The 16,799-nt window shown below is 48.8% G+C and overlaps 1 protein-coding gene across 1 annotated transcript in view; it reads left to right on the top strand.

Moving 5' to 3' along the window:
- The window catches only part of LOC123754467 (glutamate receptor ionotropic, delta-1-like), a 72,867-nt gene that overhangs the window by 48,930 nt on the left and 7,138 nt on the right, over window positions 1-16,799 (top strand). The window lies entirely within an intron of this gene.

The raw sequence follows: 16,799 nt of genomic DNA, 5'->3' as shown, positions 1-16,799 counted from the left end.
TGAGCCACAGCAACCTTTCCCTCTCTCCGAGTCCTCCTCACCATTCCCCCTCCTCCGTCCCCGCGTCCTTCGAACTATTCGTCAGTCTTCCGTCCCCTCATCCTCCCCACCATCCCACACTCCAGCGTCCCTTCGTCGTCCTAACGATTCCCCACTCCACCATCCTTTCGTCCTCCTCACCATCTGCCTCTCCCCCATCCCTATCGTCCTCCCTACAATTTTCCCCTCCCCGTCCCATCATCTTCCCCACCATCCCACAGTACCTGTCCCCCTTGTCCTCCCCACCATTCTCCAATCCCCTGTCCTCTCGTCCCCACCATCCCAACTCCCCCGTCCTCTCATCATCCCACACCATTTCCCCCCTCCCTTATCCCATGTCCTCCGAACCATCCCCCACTCACCTAACCTAGTCCTCCCAAAACATTCCACATTCCTTCGTTAGATGCAGTCTCAAATCATCTGATGTTCCCATCAGAAAATTGGGAACATCGAATGGGCGAACATCAAAAACGCCCAGATGGGGTCAACCTGCAGCCATGGAGGGAAGGTAAACAGGTCGTATGGGATTACAAATGTGCATCTACATTGGCTGATAACTATCTACGTTATAGCTCAGCGGAGGGAGGTGGGGCAGCCACATTCAGGGAGACCCAGAAATTACAAGTACAGTGACCTAAAACGTTGTTACAGGTTCGTGCCAATTGGCTCTGAGACTCTGGGCGCCTGGGGTAAATGTGCACTTAAGTTTTTAAAGGGGGGTTGGTGAGGAACTCATTGGGAAAACTAGAGACCCACGAACGGGCAATTTCTTGTTCCAGCGCCTCAGTCTCGCAGTTCAGAGGGAAAATGCGTGCTGTATCCTGGGTACGCACCCAACCTCCGAGGAGCTGGACGAGGTGTTCGAACGCTGATTGTTATATTGTTATATAAATGTCTGTGTTCTCTGTAAACTGTAGCATTGCAATATAATAAAATGAAACAAAATAAAACAAAATATACATAAAAGAAATAATATGGGTGGTTAGAGAGGAAAAGATTTGAGTGTTCAGTGAGAATCCACAAGGTCTACTCTGAGTACACTTTATTTTCTTCTTCGAGACTGTGGGTCCCTACAATTGCACCAGAAGTGGTACCCCTAATTATATATATATATATATATATATATATATATATATATATATATATGTCGTACCTAATAGCCAGAACGCACTTCTCAGCCTACTATGCAAGGCCCGATTTGCCTAATAAGCCAAGTTTTCATGAATTAATATATTTTCTCAAATTTTTTTTCTTATGAAATGATAAAGCTACCCATTTCATTATGTATGAGGTCAATTTTTTTTTTATTGGAGTTAAAATTAACGTAGATATATGACCGAACCTAACCATCCCTACCTAACCTAACCTAACCTATCTTTATAGGTTAGGTTAGGTTAGGTAGCCGAAAACGTTAGGTTAGGTGAGGTTAGGTAGGTTAGGTAGCCGAAAAACAATTAATTCATGAAAACTTGGCTTATTAGGCAAATCGGGCCTTGCATAGTAGGCTGAGAAGTACGTTCTGGCTACTAGGTACGATATATATATATATATATATATATATATATATATATATATATATATATATATATATATATATATATATATATATATATATATATATATATATATATATATAAGCCTGGAAACCCACTTCGGCCAATCATTAGCCAGATACCCACACCCACATACAGACTGGCAAAGCGACTCAATGGTCTGCTGACTCCTTATGTTCCTTACTCCTTCAGCCTGAAGTCTCCAAAGGAATTTGTTGACTTACTGCGGGGCACACGGGCCACAGGGATAAGAGCCTCGTTGGACGTAGAATCGCTGTTTACCAACGTACCCGTGGACGAGACAATCGGAATGATAGCCGACAGAGTGTATCGTGATCCAGCCTGTACTCCTCTTGATATACCAGAAAATATTCTGAGGAAACTACTCCAAGCTTGTACTAAAGAGGCACCCTTCTTGAGCCCGGATGGGCACATGTATAAGCAAGTAGATGGGGTCGCCATGGGTTCTCCCCTAGGTGTCCTGTTTGCAAACTTCTACATGGGTACCATCGAGCAAAAAGTCTTAGTCGACATGAACTTGAAACCGGCCATATACTGCAGGTATGTTGACGACATTTTTACACAGGTACCTGATGTCAGACATCTGCAGGAGCTGAAGGAGGCATTTGAGCGGAGTTCCGTGCTGAGTTTCACTTACGAGATGGAAAAGGATGGGAAGCTGCCCTTTCTAGATGTAACAGTCATGGAAAAGGGCGGAGGTTTCCACACTGCAGTCTACACTAAGGAAACGAACATAGGAATGTGCCTAAATGCCAACAGCGACTGCCCAGACAGGTACAAGAGGAGTGTTGTTAACGCATATGTCGACCGTGCTCTCAGCCACAGCTCAGAATGGAAGCAAGTCGACGAAGAACTCTGTAGGGTAAGGCAGGTCCTAGTCAATAACGGCTTCTCCAATGGTTTCATCGAAGACATCATAAGAAGGAAAGTGAAAAGCCATGCAACCTCTGAAGAGACAACTAACACAACACCTATACCCCCTATTAGACTATTTTACAGGAACTTCTTTTCCACAGCCCATAAAACGGAGGAAAGGGTCCTGAAAGATATTAATAGAAACGTTATCCCTACAGACAAAAATCAGAGGATACAACTGACGATTTACTATAAAACCAGAAAAACGGCCAGCCTACTCATGAGAAACTCTCCAGACACAAAACAGAACGCTTTAAAAGAGACTAACGTCGTCTATGCCTTCAAATGCCCACTTGGGGACTGTAAGCTCCAAAAAACCCAGTATATAGGCAAGACAACAACATCTCTTTCTAGGCGTTTAACGATGCATAAGCAACAGGGCTCCATTAAGGAACATATAATCTCTTCCCACAACCAAACCATCGCCAGAGACATCCTAGTAAACAACACAGAAATCATCGATAGATACAGCGATAGCAGGCGGCTTGACGTTTGCGAGGCACTACACATCAAGAAGTCAACACCAGCAATCAACAGCCAATTATTGCACAACTATATTCTACCCACCTCAAGACTCCACTCCAATATAGAAGCATCAAGAAATATGGACCAATAGGCTTTCTACAAACACTTCTATTCAATATCCATTGTTTCGTGTTCTGTCTTGTGTTGATGAAATTAATACCCTATTAATACTCTTGTTCTGTCTTGTGTTGATGAAATTAATACCCTATTAATACCACATTTTGTTCTGTCTTGTGTTAATGCCACATCACCCCTTCCACCTCACTCAAATGTAGATATAAAATCGGAGATACGTAAGTTCTATTCAGTTGTGTATTTGTGAACTAAAGTCTTTGAAAATGTAATAAGTTTTACGAAACGCGCCCGTGTCACGTCAGACTAGAAATAAAAATGAATTTTGGAGAATTGATTTTTGATTTACCTCCAACAGTGAAGCGTAATGTACGAAAGATTGAGAAAATTCGTGTTAGAATTATTAATCTTACTTTTTCGGTCATATTTAATAATATATATATATATATATATATATATATATATATATATATATATATATATATATATATATATATATATATATATATATATATATATATATATATATGCGAACAAGCCTGAATGGTCCCCAGGACATATGCAACTGAAAACTCACACCCCAGAAGTGACTCGAACCCATACTCCCAGAAGCAACGCAACTGGTATGTACAAGACGCCTTAATCCACTTGGCCATCACGACCGGACATAATGAGGTGATAGCCGAGGCTATATGAACCACCCCACCGCCGGCACTCGGATAGTTATCTTGGGCATAGCATTTTACCAAATCACCTCATTCTTTGGGGCACACGTGAGGAACACAAATGCGAACAAGCCTGAATGGTCCCCAGGACATATGCAACTGAAAACTCACACCCCAGAAGTGACTCGAACCCATACTCCCAGAAGCAACGCAACTGGTATGTACAAGACGCCTTAATCCACTTGACCATCACGACCGGACATAATGAGGTGATAGCCGAGGCTATATGAACCACCCCACCGCCGGCACTCGGATAGTTATCTTGGGCATAGCATTTTACCAAATCACCTCATTCTTTGGGGCACACGTGAGGAACACAAATGCGAACAAGCCTGAATGGTCCCCAGGACATATGCAACTGAAAACTCACACCCCAGAAGTGACTCGAACCCATACTCCCAGAAGCAACGCAACTGGTATGTACAAGACGCCTTAATCCACTTGACCATCACGACCGGACATAATGAGGTGATAGCCGAGGCTATATGAACCACCCCACCGCCGGCACTCGGATAGTTATCTTGGGCATAGCATTTTACCAAATCACCTCATTCTTTGGGGCACACGTGAGGAACACAAATGCGAACAAGCCTGAATGGTCCCCAGGACATATGCAACTGAAAACTCACACCCCAGAAGTGACTCGAACCCATACTCCCAGAAGCAACGCAACTGGTATGTACAAGACGCCTTAATCCACTTGACCATCACGACCGGACATAATGAGGTGATAGCCGAGGCTATATGAACCACCCCACCGCCGGCACTCGGATAGTTATCTTGGGCATAGCATTTTACCAAATCACCTCATTCTTTGGGGCACACGTGAGGAACACAAATGCGAACAAGCCTGAATGGTCCCCAGGACATATGCAACTGAAAACTCACACCCCAGAAGTGACTCGAACCCATACTCCCAGAAGCAACGCAACTGGTATGTACAAGACGCCTTAATCCACTTGACCATCACGACCGGACATAATGAGGTGATAGCCGAGGCTATATGAACCACCCCACCGCCGGCACTCGGATAGTTATCTTGGGCATAGCATTTTACCAAATCACCTCATTCTTTGGGGCACACGTGAGGAACACAAATGCGAACAAGCCTGAATGGTCCCCAGGACATATGCAACTGAAAACTCACACCCCAGAAGTGACTCGAACCCATACTCCCAGAAGCAACGCAACTGGTATGTACAAGACGCCTTAATCCACTTGACCATCACGACCGGACATAATGAGGTGATAGCCGAGGCTATATGAACCACCCCACCGCCGGCACTCGGATAGTTATCTTGGGCATAGCATTTTACCAAATCACCTCATTCTTTGGGGCACACGTGAGGAACACAAATGCGAACAAGCCTGAATGGTCCCCAGGACATATGCAACTGAAAACTCACACCCCAGAAGTGACTCGAACCCATACTCCCAGAAGCAACGCAACTGGTATGTACAAGACGCCTTAATCCACTTGACCATCACGACCGGACATAATGAGGTGATAGCCGAGGCTATATGAACCACCCCACCGCCGGCACTCGGATAGTTATCTTGGACATAGCATTTTACCAAATCACCTCATTCTTTGGGGCACACGTGAGGAACACAAATGAGAACAAGCCTGAATGGTCCCCAGGACATATGCAACTGAAAACTCACACCCCAGAAGTGACTCGAACCCATACTCCCAGAAGCAACGCAACTGGTATGTACAAGACGCCTTAATCCACTTGACCATCACGACCGGACATAATGAGGTGATAGCCGAGGCTATATGAACCACCCCACCGCCGGCACTCGGATAGTTATCTTGGGCATAGCATTTTACCAAATCACCTCATTCTTTGGGGCACACGTGAGGAACACAAATGCGAACAAGCCTGAATGGTCCCCAGGACATATGCAACTGAAAACTCACACCCCAGAAGTGACTCGAACCCATACTCCCAGAAGCAACGCAACTGGTATGTACAAGACGCCTTAATCCACTTGACCATCACGACCGGACATAATGAGGTGATAGCCGAGGCTATATGAACCACCCCACCGCCGGCACTCGGATAGTTATCTTGGGCATAGCATTTTACCAAATCACCTCATTCTTTGGGGCACACGTGAGGAACACAAATGCGAACAAGCCTGAATGGTCCCCAGGACATATGCAACTGAAAACTCACACCCCAGAAGTGACTCGAACCCATACTCCCAGAAGCAACGCAACTGGTATGTACAAGACGCCTTAATCCACTTGACCATCACGACCGGACATAATGAGGTGATAGCCGAGGCTATATGAACCACCGAGGCCGAGGCTATATGAAGTGGTTCGAGTCACTTCTGGGGTGTGAGTTTTCAGTTGCATATGTCCTGGGGACCATTCAGGCTTGTTCGCATTTGTGTTCCTCACGTGTGCCCCAAAGAATGAGGTGATTTGGTAAAATGCTATGCCCAAGATAACTATCCGAGTGCCGGCGGTGGGGTGGTTCATATAGCCTCGGCTATCACCTCATTATGTCCGGTCGTGATGGTCAAGTGGATTAAGGCGTCTTGTACATACCAGTTGCGTTGCTTCTGGGAGTATGGGTTCGAGTCACTTCTGGGGTGTGAGTTTTCAGTTATATATATATATATATATATATATATATATATATATATATATATATATATATATATATATATATATATATATATATATATATATATATATATACACCCAGCAAACAATTTAAGGTTGCCATAACATATCTGGAAAGTATTTGAAAGGATTGGAAACGTTCGTTTTATCGTATCAGATACGAATTTGTGTGTGGACTTAAATAGGTTTCCAAAACTTATAACCAAAACCTACATATCTAACACTAATTGAGATGTTGTGGCAACTTTACAATCCTAACATGAATCATTCATAATCCATGCATATACCAATATGAATGTCTTAATGAAAGGTTTGAGCCTATAATCTGAACCCTTTTCACATCTTTGTGTTTAAAGTTAAATTTCTTGAAATTAAATTATATTATTTTATATTATATTATTATTTTTATTATATTTTATTATATTTTATTTTATATTATATTATTATTTTCAATTTAAATATTAAAACCAATTTAAGGGTAAAAAAATCTAATAATTTATATTTCTTTTATTATTTACTAACAATTATAATTATTTACTAACGGAGAGGAGAGGCTGTACGGCGGAGAGTGACGGCTGTGGCGGACAGTGGTGGCGGTGGCGGATAGTGGCGGCGGTGGCGGATAGTGGCGGCGGCGGTGGCGGATAGTGGCGGCGGCCGGACAGTGGCGGCTGTGGCGGCTGTGGCGGACAGTGGCGGCGGTGGTGGACAGTGGCGGCGGGCGGACAGTGGATACGGGCGGACAGTGGTGGCGGTGGCGGATAGTGGCGGCGGGCGGACTGTGGTGGCGGTGGTGGACAGTGGCGGCGGGTGGACAGTGGTGGCGGTGGCGGACAGTGGTGGCGGTGGCGGACAGTGTTGGCGGTGGCGGACAGTGGTGTCGGTGGCGGCAGGCGGACAGTGGTAGCGGTGGCGGACAGTGGCGGCGGGTGGACAGTGGCAGCGGGCGGACAGTGATGGTGGTGGCGAACAGTGGCAGACAGTGGCGGCGGGCAGACAGTGGCGGCGGGCAGACAGTGGTGGCGGTGGCGGACACTGGCGGCTGTGTCTGGCGGTGACGGTGGTGGCGGGCAGTAGTGGTGGGTGGTGGCAGGCCCCAAAGAATGAGGTGATTTGGTAAAATGCTATGCCCAAGATAACTATCCGAGTGCCGGCGGTGGGGTGGTTCATATAGCCTCGGCTATCACCTCATTATGTCCGGTCGTGATGGTCAAGTGGATTAAGGCGTCTTGTACATACCAGTTGCGTTGCTTCTGGGAGTATGGGTTCGAGTCACTTCTGGGGTGTGAGTTTTCAGTTATATATATATATATATATATATATATATATATATATATATATATATATATATATATATATATATATATATATACACCCAGCAAACAATTTAAGGTTGCCATAACATATCTGGAAAGTATTTGAAAGGATTGGAAACGTTCGTTTTATCGTATCAGATACGAATTTGTGTGTGGACTTAAATAGGTTTCCAAAACTTATAACCAAAACCTACATATCTAACACTAATTGAGATGTTGTGGCAACTTTACAATCCTAACATGAATCATTCATAATCCATGCATATACCAATATGAATGTCTTAATGAAAGGTTTGAGCCTATAATCTGAACCCTTTTCACATCTTTGTGTTTAAAGTTAAATTTCTTGAAATTAAATTATATTATTTTATATTATATTATTATTTTTATTATATTTTATTATATTTTATTTTATATTATATTATTATTTTCAATTTAAATATTAAAACCAATTTAAGGGTAAAAAAATCTAATAATTTATATTTCTTTTATTATTTACTAACAATTATAATTATTTACTAACGGAGAGGAGAGGCTGTACGGCGGAGAGTGACGGCTGTGGCGGACAGTGGTGGCGGTGGCGGATAGTGGCGGCGGTGGCGGATAGTGGCGGCGGCGGTGGCGGATAGTGGCGGCGGCCGGACAGTGGCGGCTGTGGCGGCTGTGGCGGACAGTGGCGGCGGTGGTGGACAGTGGCGGCGGGCGGACAGTGGATACGGGCGGACAGTGGTGGCGGTGGCGGATAGTGGCGGCGGGCGGACTGTGGTGGCGGTGGTGGACAGTGGCGGCGGGTGGACAGTGGTGGCGGTGGCGGACAGTGGTGGCGGTGGCGGACAGTGTTGGCGGTGGCGGACAGTGGTGTCGGTGGCGGCAGGCGGACAGTGGTAGCGGTGGCGGACAGTGGCGGCGGGTGGACAGTGGCAGCGGGCGGACAGTGATGGTGGTGGCGAACAGTGGCAGACAGTGGCGGCGGGCAGACAGTGGCGGCGGGCAGACAGTGGTGGCGGTGGCGGACACTGGCGGCTGTGTCTGGCGGTGACGGTGGTGGCGGGCAGTAGTGGTGGGTGGTGGCAGGCGGCGGCGGCTGTGATGGGTGGTGGCGGCTGTGGTGGGTGGTGGCGATCGGCGGTGGTGGGTGGTGGCGATCGGCGGTGGTGGGTGGTGGCGAGCGGCGGTGGTGGGTGGTGGCGGCTGGTGGTGGCGGCTTGCGGTGACGACTGTGGCAACGGGCGGTGACGGCTGATGGCGGCTGGTGGTGGCAGGTGGTGGCAGCTGGTGGCGGTGGTGGCGGCTGGTGGTGGTGGTGGCGGCTGGCGGTGGCGGCTGGTGGCGGCTGGCGGTGGCGGCTGGTGGCGGCTGGCGGTGGCGGCTGGTGGCGGGCGGTGGCAGCTGGTGGCGGTGGTGGCGTTGATGGCGGCTGGTGGCGGTGGCAGCTGGTGGTGGGTGGTGGTGGCGCCTGGTGGAGGCGGTGGCGGCTGGTGGCGGTGGCAGCTGATGGCGGGTGGCGGTGGCGGTGATGGCAGCTGGTGGAGGTGATGGCAGCTGGTGGTGGCGGTGGCAGCTGGTGGCGGTTGGTAGCGGCGAGTGGCGGCTGGCGGTGGCGACTGTGGCAACGGGCGGTGGCGGTTGATGGCGGGCGGTGGTGGCTGATGGCGGGCGGTGGTGGCGATGGTGGTGGCAGCTGGTGGCGGGCGGTGGCGGCTGGTGGTGGGTGGTGGCGGCTGGTGGTGGGCGGTGGCGGCTGGTGGCGGTGGCAGCTGATGGCGGCTGGTGGTGGCGGTGATGGCGGCTGGTGGTGGTGATGGCGGCTGGTGGTGGTGATGGCGGCTGGTGGCGGCGGCTGGTGGTGGGTGGTGGTGGCGGCTGTGGTGGGTGGTGGTGGCGGCGGTGATGGGTGGTGGCGGCTGTGGTGGGTGGTGGCGGTGACGGCGGTGATGGGTGGTGGTGGTGGTGGCGGCGGCTGTGGTGGTGGCTGGTGGTGGTGGGTGGTGGCGGTGGCGGCTGGTGGTGGCGGGCAGCAGTGGTGGGTGGCGGTGGCGGCAGGTGGCGGCTGGTGGTGGTGGGTGGCGGTGGGTGGTGGTGGCTGGTGGTGGCGGGTGGTGGTGGTGGCTGGTGGTGGCGGGTGGTGGTGGTGGGTGGTGGCGGTGGTGGGTGGTGGTGGCTGGTGGTGGTGGGTGGTGGCGTGGCGGCTGGTGGTGACGGTGGCGTGGCGGCTGGTGGTGGCGGTGGCAGCTGGTGGCGGCCAGCTGGGACACACCCTTCACCACTGAAGGTCTGAGCGCAACTAACCATATGTCTCTCTCAACACCAGCCCAGTGTTGCCAGCTCGCGCTCTCAAAATGTTTCCTTCAAAGATTATATATTATCTTTGAACAACAAGTTTGATTATCAAGGAAATAATGCATATATTATTGTCACATTAATACAGTGCAATATCTTATTACATTCCTGCTAAATAATTATAATTTGAAACAGGACAAAAAATCCAACATATATAGAAAAACCAACATTAGAGATCACAAGGCTTAGGCCTATCTGTGACCACACATCCTGCCTCCCTGGCCAGTTACCCTCTCACACCTCACACTCTTAACTCAGTCTCATAATCACTCTCACTCTCAATCACTCTTACGCACTATTACTCACTCTTACTCTCAGTCATCCTTACTCACTCCTACTCTCAGTCATCCTTACTCACTCTCATACTCACTCTCATACTCACTCTCATACTCACTCTCATACTCACTCTCATACTCACTCTCATACTCACTCTCATACTCACTCTCATACTCACTCTTACTCTCACTCTTACTCACTCTCAGTCACCCTTACCCATTCATACTCACTCTCTCACTCTTACTCTCATACTCTTACTCCCAATCACTTACTCTCACTCTTACTCCCAATCACTCTTACTCTCACTCTTACTCCCAATCACTTTTACTCTCAATCACTCTTACTCTCATTGTTACTCTTACTCTCATTGTTACTCTTACTCACTCTTACTCTCACTCTTACTCCCAATCACTCTTACTCTCAATCACTCTTACTCTCATTCTTACTCTTACTCACTCTTACTCTCACTCTTACTCTTAATCACTCTTACTCTCACTCCTACTCCCAATCACTCTACTCCCAATCACTCTTACTCTCAATCACTCTTACTCTCACTCTAACTCTCAATCACTCTTACTCTCACTCTAACTCTCAATCACTCTTACTCTCACTCTAACTCTCAATCACTCTTACTCTCACTAACTCTCAATCACTCTTACTCTCACTCTCAATCACTCTTACTCTTACTCTCAATCACTCTTACTCTCAGTCACTCTTACTTTTACTCACTCTCTCTCACTCTTACTCACACTTACACACTCTCTGGCACTCTCACTCACCTTCAGTCACTCTTACTCTCACTCTCAGTCACTCTTACCCACTCTCGCTCACTCTTACTCACTCTAGTTAATAAGAACACGCCAATATAAGACAACAAAACGTTTTCAGATTCTTTCACACCACTTTCCAGCAACTTTTATAATTTGTATAAATTATCTTAGGGAATAATACATAAATTATATATTTAAACATGATATTAGTGTTTAGTGGAATGCATAAGGAGTCAAATTGTGTTAAAAAGAGCGATTTTTAGAAAATTTGGAAAACTACTTTCTTCTGATCATATTATAACTAAATGGATTTTGAATGTTTCACTGAGCCAATAAATATCATTCACAATTTATTAATGAATTTTACAAAAAACACCATAAATTTTATATTTAAACATGTAAAAACTATTTGTAATACATTAGGAACAAAATAGTTGTAGAAAAATAATTTATTATAAAACCTTTGTGTTTGGATTTTTTTATTAAAAGTAAGTAAGTAATTATCAAAAGAAGGCACCAAACCGGGAAGGCTATGTAGCACCATCAAATACGCAAAATAATCAGAGGGCGCTAAATATCACCAAGGATGCCAATACGAGAACAAAAACGCATAAGGCGAACGATATCAAAAGTATCCGAGTCACCAAGAATTCTATCGAGGGACAGGTGACCGCGAGGGGCGGTCGGAAAGCAAGACACACGCTCGTCCTGGAAGTCAGGACATTCAAGAAGGACATGCACGACCGTAAGAGGGACAATGCAACTAGGACAATAAGGAGCAGGGCGGCGCTCCATCAAGTGACCATGGGTTAAGCGAGTATGGCCAATACGCAACCTCGCCAGAGCTGTTTCCCACCGCCGGTTACGGTGGAAGGAGGACGGCCACGAGGAAACACAACATTTAAGAGTACGTAGCTTGTTACCAGTAACAGACAACCAAGAAGCCTGCCAACGGGTAAGGACTGAGGAATGGATAACCGGGTAAAAGTCGGAATACGGAATGCCTTTACGAGAGATGGGACAAGAGCGGACAGCTTCCTTAGCGGCAGCATCCGCACGCTCATTTAAAGACACGCCAATATGGCTGGGAACCCAACAAAACTCAACCGACTTAAATTTATTGTGAACGAGAAACAGCCAATGCTGGATCTCGACAACTACTGGATGAACCGGATTAAAGCACCCGAGAGCCATGAGGGCACTACGAGAGTCAACAACAACCACAAAGGAAGACTGACAACGAGAAAGCAGGAGACGAAGAGCATAGAGAATAGCATAAAGTTCCGCTGTAAAGATGCTAGTCTCCGGAGGCAAGCGACACATATAAGTGCGATCAGGAAAAACAACAGAGTAGCCAACACCGTCCGCTGACTTAGACCCATCGGTGAAGACAGAAACGGAGCGGGAGTGAGAAGAAAAGTGCTCGAGGAAAAGGCGTTTTAGAACCGTAGGAGGGGTAAAAGCTTTAGTGATACGAGTCAAGGATGTACAAAACCGCGGAAGAGGGACCCTCCACGGGGGCAAAGAAGCAACAACACGAGGAGAAACACCAGAAATACGAACGGAAAGAGAATCCTGTAGGCGAGATAACCGGACAGAAAGAGGGAGGTGGTGAAGAGGAACAGGAACCGCAGGAGGGGTAAAAGTTAAAGCACGACAGAGGCGAGAGGAAGGATGTTGCAAGGACCGCGCAAGATAGCGAAGACAGTAGCGATCACGGCGGTCCTGGAGAGACAGGAAGCCAGTGTCAACATACAAGCTAAGGACGGGAGTCGAACGAAAGGCACCAGAACTGAGGCGCAACCCAGTATGGTGCAAAGCATCAAGACGGCGAAGAGTAGAAGGAGAAGCTGACGAGTAAGCAGGGCAACCATAATCGAGCTTAGACAGGACGAGAGAGGAATGTAAAGCAAGGCGAGTGCGCCTATCTGCCCCCCAAGAAGTATGGGACAAGACCCGAAGGAGGGTAAGGGCCTTAGAGCACTCAACACGGAGGTAAGAGATATGGGGAGACCAAGACAAACGAGTGTCAAGGAATAACCCCAAAAGCTTCGCGGAATTTTTGTATTCAAGGGGATGACCATAAAGTGACAAAGAGGGACGAAGAACAACCCGTTTCCGCGTAAAAGTCATGGCACAAGTCTTAGAAGTAGAGAACTTGAAGCCATGACCTGTGGCCCAAGACGACACGGCATCAATTGCAAGTTGAAGCCGGCGTTGAAGGAGAGGCGAATCATCACCCTGACAACAAAGGGTAAGATCATCGACATAGAGAGCGGAGAAGACACCAGAAGGAAGAGAGGAAAGAAGACCATTGAGGGCAACCAGAAAAAGAGTAGTGCTCAGAACACTACCCTGGGGCACACCTTCGTATTGCTGAAAAGAGGGAGACAGAGCGGTACCAAGGCGCACCCGAAAGGAACGACGAGAGAGGAAGCTGCGGAGAAAGAGAGGGAGATGACCACGAAGGCCAAAAGAATGAAGTTGAGATAGGATATGATAACGCCAAGTGGTGTCGTAAGCCTTTTCTAGGTCAAAAAGGACGGCAACAATGGAGGTCTTCGCAGCAAAAGCAGTACGAATATAGACCTCCAAGTTCACCAGGACATCTGTCGTGCTGCGGCACTTGCGGAAACCAAATTGAGAAGGGGAGAGGAGGTGATGGTGTTCCAGGAACCACATCAGACGAACGTTAACCATACGTTCAAAGAGTTTGCAGACACAACTTGTGAGAGCAATAGGGCGAAAGTCCTTAGGGGAAGTACCCAGAGACCCCGGTTTGCGAACAGGGAGGACAACGGCATCGAGCCAGTCCTCAGGGACTGACGACGACTCCCAGATCCGATTATACAGACTCAGTAAATACTGAGACGTGCTCGGAGGGAGATGGCGAAGCATCTCATAATGAATACCATCGGAGCCCGCCACCGTAGAACCGCAGAGGGCCAGGGCAGAACGAAGTTCAGAGAGAGAGAAGGGATCATTATAGGGAAGCTGAAGATGAGTGCAGAAATCTAAAGGACGAGACTCAAGGACAGGTTTACGAAGAAGGAAAGATTGGGGAAGATGAAGACCAGAGCTAACAGAAGAAAAGTGGGAACCCAGTTCGGAAGCGACCTGCAACGGGTCCGCCACAAGAGTATCATGGAGGTGAAGGACCGGTGAAACATCGGGAACGAACTTACCCGCTATCTTGCGGATACGCTTTCAGATCTGGGCCAGAGGGGTTTCGGACGTAATTGTCGAGACATAAGATGCCCAACATTCACGTTTAGCCGTACGGATGGCCCTACGGGCCACCGCACTCGCTTTCCGAAAGAAAAGAAAAGAATCGGTCGTCTGCCTACGGCGGTGCTTCTTCCAGGCTGCACGCTTACAGCGGACAGCCCGAGCACAGTCCGCATTCCACCAGGGAACGCACTTCCGTGGACCCCGAGAGGAAGAGCGAGGAATAGAGCGGAGGGCAGCGTCGAAGACAGTGTCATGAAAAAGGAGGAGAGCGCGAGAGAGGGGCAGAAGGGAGAGGTCAGAGAGAGTAGCACTGAAGGAAAATAGGGTCCAGTCCGCCTTAGCAAACTGCCACCTAGGGAAAGAGAGGGAAGGGCGAAAAGAGAAAAAGGAAACAAGGATGGGGAAATGATCACTTCCATGGAGGTCATCAAGAACCTGCCACGTGAAATCTAAGTAAAGAGAAGAAGAGCAGAGAGAAAGATCAAGACAAGAAAGGGTGCGAGTCCGAGAGTCCAAATGAGTGGGCTCACCAGAATTCAGAAGAGACAGGGAAGAAGAGAGGAGAAACGGCTCAAGGAGGCGACCCCGGGTATTCGTCAGAACGTCACCCCAAAGAGAATGACGACAATTGAAGTCACCCAGCAGGAGCACAGGCTCCGGCAAGGAGTCTAGGAAGTGTTTCAAATCAGGAAGAGAGAGCGGGACACTCGGGGGGAGATAAATGGAACAAACTGTGTACCATTTCCCCACAAAGATACGAGCAGCAGAACAATGGAGAGGCGAAGGAAAAAGTAAAGGAACAAAGGGAACATCAGCCCGAATCAAGAGAGCAGAAGAATTAGAAGCCCCAGCAATGGCTGGGGGGGGGGGGAGAGAAAGGAATAGCCACGAAAACGACCAGGACGAGCACCAAGCATTGGCTCCTGGAGACAGACACAAAGGGGCGAAAACCGCGAAACCAGAAGTTGGAGTTCGAGGAAATTGGCGTAATAACCTCGAACGTTCCATTGAAGAATGGACAACGACGAGAAGAGAAAGGACAAAAACAGAGAACAAGGAAGAAACAAAGGCGAAAGACCAACAGAGCACGTTAAAGAATATCAGGGTCGGGATCAGGGTCAGCAAAGTCAGGGTTAGGGGGCATGGGTAAACTGAGCAAAGACGGAGGGAAGGAAACGGGAGAACAGATCAGAGGCGGGCGGGCTGGGTCCGGAGGAGGAGGAGGAGGAGGAGGAGACAACGGAGAGGAGCAGTCAAGGACAGCAGCAGGAAGAGGGGGAGTAGAAAGAGAGGAGCGCACCCCAGCAAGAGCAGCAACCGAAAGGGAAGCAGGGGCCAAAGAAACCTCCATAGCAGGAACAGGGGGCGCAAGCACTGAAACGGGAGGGGAAGGAGCAACAGAGCCAGAAGGAGGAGCTGAAGAAGAAAGCGAAGCCTTCTTACCCGCCGGGGAAGAGGAAGGAGAGGAGCCAGGCTTACGCTTCTGACTTAAAGAGACCGGTGTCCCAGCAACTACGTACCGGGCAACGGATTCCAGTGTCTCAACAGGAGAAGCCGAACGAGAGCACACACGACGGCCGTTAGGAGAGCGATGGACATCCGCCCGCACCGACAGGCGGCGGGGAGAGCCGATAGATGGAGGAAGAGGATGGGAAGGAGGATCGGAGGGGGACGAGGAAGAAGACACAGAAGACACGACAGACCGGGTAGAAGGAAGGGGAACCCCAGACAGAGGACCAGGAGGAGGATCCTTCGGGAGAGAACCCAAAGGGACAGAGGAGGGGGCAGTGGGCGCATCAGGGTCCAAGGCCCGGAAACGGTTGTGAGTCTGAGGAAGGCGGGAAGGACGAGGAGAGGAAGAGCGCAACACGCGAGCATAAGAGATATTAGCATAAGGCGGGAGCCGGCGAACCTGGCGCCTCGCCTCAGGAAAAGACAAACGCTCCCGGTGCTTCAAGTTGAGGACGGCTGCCTCAAGCTTGTAATGGACACACGCACGGGAGAAGGTAGGATGGGCCTCACCGCAGTTGAGGCAACGAGCCTGGGGAGAAGCGCACTCCGACTTAGAGTGACCTTCGCCACCACACAAAGGACAGAGAGAGACAGTCCCGGAGCAGCGGAGGGCACCATGCCCAAACCTCCAGCACTTGTTGCAGAGCCGAGGAGAAGGAATGTACTCCTGGACAGAGCACCTGGCACCAGCAAGAATGACAGAGGGTGGAAGGGTCCTACCATCAAAGGTAATCTTCACAACCCGGAGGGGTTGACGGCGACTACCACGAGGGGGACGAGTAAACGTGTCCACCTGGAGAATAGAGTGGCCCTGGGCAGCGAGGATATGTCGAATATCGTCGTGGCAGTCGCGCAGGTCCCGA

Source organism: Procambarus clarkii, chromosome 18, assembly GCF_040958095.1.
Source record: "Procambarus clarkii isolate CNS0578487 chromosome 18, FALCON_Pclarkii_2.0, whole genome shotgun sequence".
NCBI classification, from domain to species: domain Eukaryota; kingdom Metazoa; phylum Arthropoda; class Malacostraca; order Decapoda; family Cambaridae; genus Procambarus; species Procambarus clarkii.
Note: the sequence above shows the minus strand (reverse complement) of the source record. Positions and strands in the feature narration are given on the sequence as shown.